Here is a 9,675-nt window from a genome sequence, read left to right as displayed (position 1 = left end):
AATATATAGACAAAACATACACACTCATTGCAGCACTACTCACAATAGCAAAGATATGGAAATAACCCAAGTGTCCATCAATAGATGAATGGATAACCAAACATACCAAAAACCAAAAAGCAAACTCATTGCCGTCAAGTCAGTCCCGACTCATAGCGACGCCTCCTTAGGTTTCTGAGGTGGTATCTCTACGGAAGTAGATTGTCCAACCTTCCTTCTGAGGAGTGGCTGGTGGGTTTGAACCACCAGCCTTCTGGTTAGCAGTCAAATGCCTTAGGCACTATGCTATCAGAGCTCCCTGGAAGGAAGATAGGGCAATCTAATTCTGTAGTGATCCTGCCTCAGAAACCCAAGGAGGGGTTGCTATGAGTTGGGTCCGACTCCACGGCAGTGAGTTTGGTTTGGAGGAGCAAATATGTGTGTATGTGTGTGTGTGTAGGAGCTCTCAACAACATGTATGTGTGTATGTATTTATGTATATTTATGCAACTAATACAGCTTTGAAAAGAGTAAACTATGCCAAGCCAATTAAATTTCCTTCTATGATAAAGTAGCAGCCTATTTGGTAAGGAGGAAGCAACAGCTATAATCTACTTTCTTTAGCATCAACTTCAATGTGACATTATCATCAATAAGCTGATAAGATGCAGTTCAGCTGAAGAATGGCTAATTTCAGATATACATGACATCAGCTCCAGGCCATTATTCCTTTCTATAAGGAAAAATTTTAAATTCACCTTTTCTAATATTGCAAAATCTAGAACAAGGAAGCAAATCAATACAGGAACCCTCATTTCATTTTTGTTACAACAACGGACCAAAATAAAACTTGCACTGGTAGACAGATTTATCTTCAGAAATTGTTAAAAATCTTCAATTTCTTCATCTTTGGCTTTAGTGGTTGGTGCGTAAATTTGATAACAGTCATATTACCTGGTCTTCCTTGTAGGCATATGGCAATCATCCTTTCGTTGACAGCTTTGTACTTCACCATAGATTTTGAAATGTTCTTTTTGTGGATGAATGCAATGCCATTCCTTTTTGATTTGTCATTTCCAGCAGAGTAGACCATGTTGTTGTTGTTGTTATGTGCCGTCGAGTCAGCCCTGACTCATAGCGACCCCTCCTTGGGTTTCCGAGGCAGTATCACTATGGAAGTAGGATTGCCCAACCTTCCTTCCGAGGAGTGGCTGGTGAGTTTGAACCGCCAGCCTTCTGGTTAGCAGTCAAGTGCCTTAGCCACTATGTTACCAGAGCTCCCATATGATTGTCCAATTCAAAATGGCTAATACCAGTACGTTTCAGCTCACTAACGCCTAGGATATTGATCTTTCTGTGTTCCATTTCACTTGGGACAACTTTCAGTTTTCCTGGATTCAAACTTCATACATTCCATGTTCTGATTATCAGTGGATGTTTGCAGCTATTTCTTCTCAATTTATCTCTTTTACTTAGGACATGTTATCAGGAAAGACCAATCTCTGGAGAAGGGCATCAATGCTTGGTAAAGCACGGGATCAGCAAAAAAGAAGATGGATTGACACAGTGGCTATGATGATATGCTCAATCACAGCAACAACTGTGAGGATGACACAAGACCAGGCAGTGTTTTGTTCTGTTGCACATATGGTTGCCATGAGTCGGAGCCAAGTGGACAGCACCCAACAACAAGACAGATTTAACATAGTGATTGATGTTACTGATAGTAGCTAATGATAGCTCTTTTACATTGTATTCTTATGTAGGTAATAAATAAACTGTTAGTGTCTTTGAGTAAATAGAGTATCTACAAATAAAACTATCAAAACTATTAATAACTCATAACTATGCTGAGGTTTAAAGGAGTGTCATCATTTATTTCAGCAATACTAAAGCACATATATTTAAAATCTTGGATGTCATTGCTGTTCTTCTTTTTTAAAAAAAAACTGAAGGGAATACAATTTTTAAAATAAACAGACATTAAATTTAAAAATACATCATAATACAAGTCTAAGGGATTATTGTCTCTATCATCTATAAGATGATTCTGTAAATGAAGATAGACAGCTTACCATGGAGAGCTTGCCTCTGTCACCTGAGTTCATTTTCCCTTGGGTTTTTCTCAGTAGATGTACTAGTCATAAGTGCTGATCAGAAAATATTTCTGGCTCTCTGTCTTCTAGACACACTGTGGGATTGTTTCCTGGTCCCCTTGTGGGTGGGTAGGGTCATCCTGGCCTATGAGTTGTGAACCAAATGTGGCATATGTAACATCTGCGCAAAAGATTTAATTGTTGATGTGGGACCATGCAGAGTGCTTTTCTCTCTGTTGCACAACCAGAATGCTCCAGATGGTGGCTGACCATCAGTCTGGGTTACAAAGCAATCCATAACAGAAACCTCCAATTGTCCTGCCGTAGAAATGTGGCATGAGCAAGAACTAAATCCTCACTTTAACCCCTGAAATTTTGGAGTTGTTCTATTTTTGTCTCACTGAAAGAAACACTTCATGGATTCTTATCTTTAAGAGAAGCTGAATATGGATTAATATAGATTGGTGCTTACTCAGAAAACAGACTGAGATAACTGGGATTCTACACTACTATGTACAACATGCAGAGGAGTTCTGGTAGCGTAGTGCCTAAGGCACTTGACTGCTAACCAGAGCTCTGGCGGTTCAAACCCACCAGCCACTCCTTGGAAGGAAGGTTGGGCAGTCCACTTCTGTAGTAGTATCGCCTCAGAAACCCAAGGAGGGGTTGCTATGAGTCGGGTGCAACTCAACAGCACATAACAACAACAACAATGTACATGTAGTATTTTTGCTTAAAAATGATCTAATCTTAATTTGTTAGTGGTTTGACATGTACTTTTAAAATTTAACATATTATTAGCATATTAATAGCATTTAAGATCTATTGTTGTTGTTGTTGTTATGTGCCGTTGAGTTGGACCTGACTCATAGTGACCCCTCCCTGGGTTTCTGATGCTGTACCACTATGGAAGTAGATTGCGCCATCTTCCTTTCAAGGAGTGGCTGGTGGATTTGAACCTCCAGCCTTCTGGTTAGCAGTCAAGTGCCTTAGGCACTAAGATCTATTATCGTTGTTATGTGCCGTGGAGTCAGACCTGACTCATAGCAACCCCTCCTTGGGTTTCCGAGGCAGTATCACTATGGAAGTAGATTGCCCCATCTTCAGTGAAGGTTAAAAATATATGCATTAACATAAAACAAATCTGCTTTGTAAATTTGCATCCAAAGCACAATAATATATATATATGCTAGCCACCAGCCACTTCTCAGAAGGAAGATGGGGCAATCTCCTTCCGTTGTGATACTGCCTCGGAAACCCAAGGAGGGGTTGCTATGAATCAGGTCCGACTCCACGGCACATAACAACAACAACAAGCTGGTGATTGGCTCTTTGACTTTCAAAACCAAAGAACAACCATTTTAAAGATGTAAAATTTCTGCTTTTTAAGAAATGGAGCATTGAATTTAGATGTTAAAATAAACTGAGGGTATCTTTTAGCAGACATACGTTTCTGTGGACTTTTTTTTTTTTTTAACTTGAGAGAATCACTACTTTTCTCCATGATTTAAAATGACATATGACTATAAAATAGTACTTGTTTTGGAAACATTGGGATTTGTTTACTGTGTGAACAAAACTCAGAGCTAAAAACTGAAGGACTACAGAAAAACAGGAATTACAGGAAAAATACACAGGCTCATGCTAGCTTATGACTCTTCCATCTTCTATGTAGCATCTAAAGATCATTGTGCTCTTCCATATCAAGCCTGATGGAAAGGGAAAGACCATAGAGAATTGAATGTAGGAGATTTTTGTGGACCAGGCCTGGAAAATAGTTCTTACCACATTTCATTGGTAGAAATTCAGTTACATGTAGTAATTAACTATATAGGAACTTGGAAAATGTAGTCTATGAGCCCAGAAAGGGAAGTAAACGGGTTTTTGAATAGCTACCATATCCTAGAATATTATACCCGACCAAACTATTCATCAAATACGGATTCAGAATAAAGACTTTTTTTTTTCCATGCACCCTCTCATAGGAAGCTAGTTGAAATGAAATTCAATTAAAAAAGAAGGAACCAAGAAATAGAAAAATGCAAGATTTAGAAAAACCAAACTCCAGTCAAAAGAGCAATCAAGGAGGGTCCTAGGCTAACAGCTGTTCAGCAGACCTAGAGAACTAACACTCATCTTGTAACAGGAAGACAGGGCCTCTGTTTTGGTTCTCTAGTGCCACTCTAACAGAAAATAACACAAATGGGTTGTCTGAACAAACAGATTTATTCTCCTACAGTTTAGGAGGTCAGAAGTCCAAGTTTAAAGTGCCAGCTCTAGGGGCTGGGTGAAGTCCCCTTGACCTTGGGTTTCAGCTCTGCCTCTTACTCCCAGTCCACTGAAAGTGGAAGTGTCTCTTAACCCAAGCAGCTGCTGGCTGCTGAGGCTGACAAAGCCAAAGTCAACAATAAAAATGGCATAGTCCCAAAATGATCAAGCAACATAGTAGACCACTATTTCAAGTCCAGAAACAGTTTCAAGATTGGCAGACAACAAAGTGGGCCACTGAGATGAAGACTTGGCCAAATGCAGGATTGAGGTGTGCCAAAAAGCTCAGAGACCTTTCTCAAAGCTTCTTCTTATATACTGGAAACAGACCATATCCCTTAGGCAGCTCCTCTACTGCTCACAGAAGATTCCACCATGGAGTTGATTACCAGTCTGATCATGGGGAATAACTACATCCAGCTGCTCAGCTACTCAAGACCAGGTCCAGCTAAGCTGACACATAACCTTCACTACCAAAGGCTCCCAGAAGAAGCATCCTTGAAAACAGAGGGAAAATGATAAAATAGATAGACTGAGAGTTTGAATATATTTGAAGATATCTTAAAGGTAATTGGTGGCATATAAAGAGAGAAAATGCACTTGAACTTGGTGGTTGGAACTTTCTCAACCAAAGGGCATAGATATGTGGCATTAAATCCACAAATAAGTTGACATGACTTGGTAGTGAGCAATATTTACACAGCCATAATAATGTGGCTTTTCAATTGTATATTAGTCAAGCCTCTTAATTAGAAGTAATAAAACTTAACCCTAAGTGGTTTGAGCAGAAAATGAATTCATTTAAAAGTACTGAGTGGCTTTTAGAATTGCTGGAAAGCTCAGAACCAATGAGGACCATAGCCATAATGATATTGTCTAGTGAGGACACCACTATTGCTAAGAAGTAAATGACACAGTTTGTGTGACCCATACTGCTGGACACTGGATGCTGCTACTGTCACTACTGTGCCCCTTCCTTTCACAGCCAGAAATGATATATTGTTGCCAAGACCACTGCTGTCAGAGAAATCATTATCCCTGCTTCTGTGTATTGTTGTTGTTAACAGCTGTTGAGTCAGCCCCTGACTCATGGTAACACCATATGTTATAGAGTAGAACGGCTCCATAGAGTTTTCTTGACTGTAATGTTTATAGAAACAGTTCACCAGGCCTTTCTTCCACGGAGCTGCTGGGTAGGTTTGAACCATTAATCTTTAGGTTAGCAGCTGATCACAAACCACTTGTGCTACCTAGGCTCCTCCTTTGAATTGTTGTTCCTAATTTAAAACACCATAACAAATGCATAGGATTTGTTTTGCTTAGAGTAAATGCCTATGCAATCTCAGCAACTGAAGCTGGGAAGTGAGGTACTTGGGCAATGTACTTTCCGTAAAGATTTATTGCCTTGGAAACTCAAAGAGGGTTGCTATAAGTTAGAATCAACTTGATGGCAGTGAATTTGGTTTTTTTTTTTTTTTTGGTAGTAGCAGCAGGGCTCTGCTTCCCCCTCAAGATTAATTAGGTAAAAAATTCCTCAAGTATAAGACAGTGGTTCAGATGCTCTGCAGCAAAAAAGTTTTAGAAAATCAGTGTATATTACTTACAAAATTTTATAATCTATCTACACCCATTCCTCACTTATCAGCATGCTTAGGTTCCAAAGGCAAGGTCATTATGTGAAAATTGATATTATGCAAAAATGGAAGATGACCAGAGCAAACCACAAAATGAAGGATGATTGCATCATTACATAACTGTGAAGCCACTGAGAATCATGGTTCAACCAAGTTGACACAAACTTTAACCGTCACAGCCAGTGTTACTCTCACCTTGCACTTCAGCATTTGTAACTGCCAGCCATACATCATTAATGTGCAAAATAGTCTGACTGTATATTGTTTACTATTGTCATAGATGTGAAATGTCAGATAACAAGATAGTTGAAAAGTGAGGGGTAGGTGTATAGACAAATCATAAAAAATTTAACTATGGTTAACAGGACTAGAATTAAAATATTAGCCTCCATAGTGTATAAGTAAACAGCTGTCAGGGACTGGGAGAAGAAAGTGGTGAAGAGTGGTTAAAAAAAAAGAGCATGAAAGGTGATATTTTAATCTCCCAAAATGAGGACAATATATCAGACAGTATTTCACTGCCATTCATAAGGTTTTCACTGCCAATGCTTTGAGAAATGGATGGCCCCTGTCTGTCTGTCATAGTCTAGAAGCTCCACTGAAACATCCCCACCATGGGTGACCCTGCTGGCATTTGAAATATTGGCGGCATAGCCTCCAGCCTCACTGCAACAGAGAAGCCACCACAGTACGACAAACTGACACATGAATGGTGGATGTCTGTTTCAGCATAGTGCCTAAAGCACTTGACTGCTAACCAGAAGGCTGGCGGTTCAAACCCACCAGCCACTCCTCAGAAGGAAGATGGAGCAATCTGCTTCCACAGTAATACTGCCTCAGAAACCCAAGGAGGGGTTGCTATGAATCGGGTCCGACTCGACCGCACATAACAACAACAACTCAAGCCATGCTGTTTTCAATTACCTCATATGCATGTGAAAGCTGTACAGTGAATTAGGAAGACTGAAGAAGAGTTGACGCTTTTTAGTTGTAGTGTTGGCGAAGAATACTGAAAATACCATGGACTGCCAGAAGATTGAAAAAATATATCCTGGAAGAAGTGCAGCAGGAATGCTCCTTGGAAGCGAGAATGGCCAGATTTTGTTTCACTAACTTTGGTCGTATAGTCAGAAAGGACAATTCCCTGGAGAAGGATATCATGCTTGGTAAAGTGGAGGGTCAGCGAAAAGGGGGAAGGCCCTCAGTGAGATGGGTTGATACAGTGGCTGCAACAATTGGCTCAGGTATGGCAAGGATTGTGAGGCTGTCGCAGGATTGGGCAGTGTTTTGTTCTGTTGTATGTAGGGTCATTATGGGTCAGAGCCGACTTGACAGCACTTAACAACAAAGTGAGAAATTAAAAGATATTATCTGTGGAAGGAGTGGAGGTCTGAGTATTTATTTGTTTATTTATTTATTTAGCTTGGAAATGGAATAACTGAAGAAATTGAGAATTTTTCTCTATTTAGAAAGGGGAAAGGGAGAGAGTGCTATTCTTAAGTTAAGCCCTTGATAATTATATAAAGAAGTCAATAGACAGTGTTTAAAGTTTATAAATCAAGAAATAGCTGTATATGAATAGTATTTAGAACTGTAGGAAAAAAAACAAAAAAGAAGATAGTTGCCTCCGAGGAGGAATACTAAAGGAAAGGTGGGTTGGAGCTAGGAAATGTTTTTCATTATAAGCTCTTATGTAAAGTTGATTTTTTAAAAAGCCCATACAGGTATTATCTTTTATTTATTTATCTCACAGGTATTATCTTGATTTTTTAATAATGCTGGGGGACCCTTTTCATTTTTACTTTTATCGTGGTGAAAACATATACAACAAGATATTCACCAACGTAACAACTTCCACATTTATAGCTCAGGGACATTGATGACATTGTTTATGTTGTGCCACTATTATTGCTATTCTTTTCCAAAATATTCCAGAACCTTTAGCATAAACTCAATGCCCCACTAACAAAAGCTTCCCCTTTCCCCCCACCACCCCTGGTAAACACTAATACACTAATAATCTTTGTGTGGCGCAGTGCCTAAGGCATTTGACAGCTAACCAGAAGGTTGGCAGTTCAAACCCACCACCCACTCCATGGAAGGAAGACAGGGCAATCTATTTCTGTAAAAATTTACTGCCTTGGAGGCCCAATGGGGGTCGCTATGATTCAGAATTGACTGGATGGCAGTGGGTTTGTTTTTTTTATTTTTAAAATATAAATACATGTTGTTGTTGTTGTTGTTATGTGCTGTGGAGTCGGACTCGACTCATAGCGACCCCTGCTTGGGTTTCTGAGGCAGTATCACTACGGAAGTAGATTGCCCCATCTTCCTTTCAATGAGTGGCTGGTGGATTTGAACGTCAGCCTTCTGGTTAGCAGTCAAATGCCATAGGCACTATGCCACAAGAGCTCCTATATATACATATTTTTTTTTAAAACCTATCTAGGAAATCACACACACACACACACACACCCTTGGTAACCAACAAAGAAAAGTTCACTTCCTTGTATAAATCTTTCCTTGACTTTTTACAATAGTGGACTAATAAAATATTTGTCCTTCTGTGATTGACTTATTTCAGTCAGCATAATGTCCTCCAAGTTCATCCATATTATGTGGTGTTTTGCAGGTTCTACATTATTCTTTAGTGTTGCATGATGTGTATGTATCACAGTTTGGTTTATCCATTCCTCTACTGACGGGCACTTAGATTGTTTCCATCTCTTTGCAATTGTGAAAAGTGCTGTGATGAACATAAGTGTGCATATATCTGTTCATGTCTTGGTTCTCACTTCTTTAGGATATGTACCTAGTAATGGGATTGCTGGATCAAATGGTATTTCTATTTCCAACTTTTTAAGGAATCACCAAACCAATTTCCACAGTGGTTGTATCATTTTACAGTCCCACCAGCAGCGTATGAGAGTCCCAATCTCTCCGTATCCTCATAGGCATTTGTTATTTTCTGCCTTGTTGAACTTTGCTATTAATGCTGAGGTGAGATGGTATTTCATTGTTGTTCTAATTTGCATCTCTCTAATGGCTAATGATCATGAACATTTCTTCATATGTTTGTTGGCTGCCTGAATATCTTCTTTGGTGAAGTGTCTGTTCATGTCTTCTGCCCATTTTTTAATTGGATTGTTTGTCTTTTTGAAAAATATTGAGGTTTTGGAGTTTTCTATAAATTTTAGAAATAAGTCCTCTGTCATATATGTCATTGTTGAATATTTTTTTCCAATCTGTAGGTTCTCTTTATGATCTTTTGGAGAAGTGTTTTGATGCACACAAGAATTTAATTTTTCAAAGGTTTCAATCATCTAGTTTATCTTCTTCTGTTTGTGCATGTTGAGTTATGCTTGATAGTCTATGTCATAAATTAGGGCCCATAAATTTGTCCCTATTTTTTCTTTGATGAACTTTATAGGCTTAGGTTTCACATTTAAGTCTTTGATCCATCTGGAGTTAGTTTTTGTGTATGGTGTGAGGTATGAACCTTGTTTCATTTTTTGGCAAATGTGTATGTTTTGCCAGCACCATTCATGAAAGAGACTATCTCTTCCCCCATTGAATGGATTTTGGCCCTGTGTCAAAAATCAGCTGACCATAGGTGGATGGATCTATTTCTGAGTTCTCAATTCTGCTCCACTGGCTATGTGTCTATCATTGTACCAATACCACACTGCTTTGCTAAT

The sequence above is a fragment of the Orycteropus afer genome, unplaced genomic scaffold (genome assembly GCF_000298275.1).
Source record: "Orycteropus afer afer isolate SDZICR_OR568_19922 unplaced genomic scaffold, OryAfe1.0 scaffold00028, whole genome shotgun sequence".
NCBI lineage: Eukaryota > Metazoa > Chordata > Mammalia > Tubulidentata > Orycteropodidae > Orycteropus > Orycteropus afer.
Note: the sequence above shows the minus strand (reverse complement) of the source record.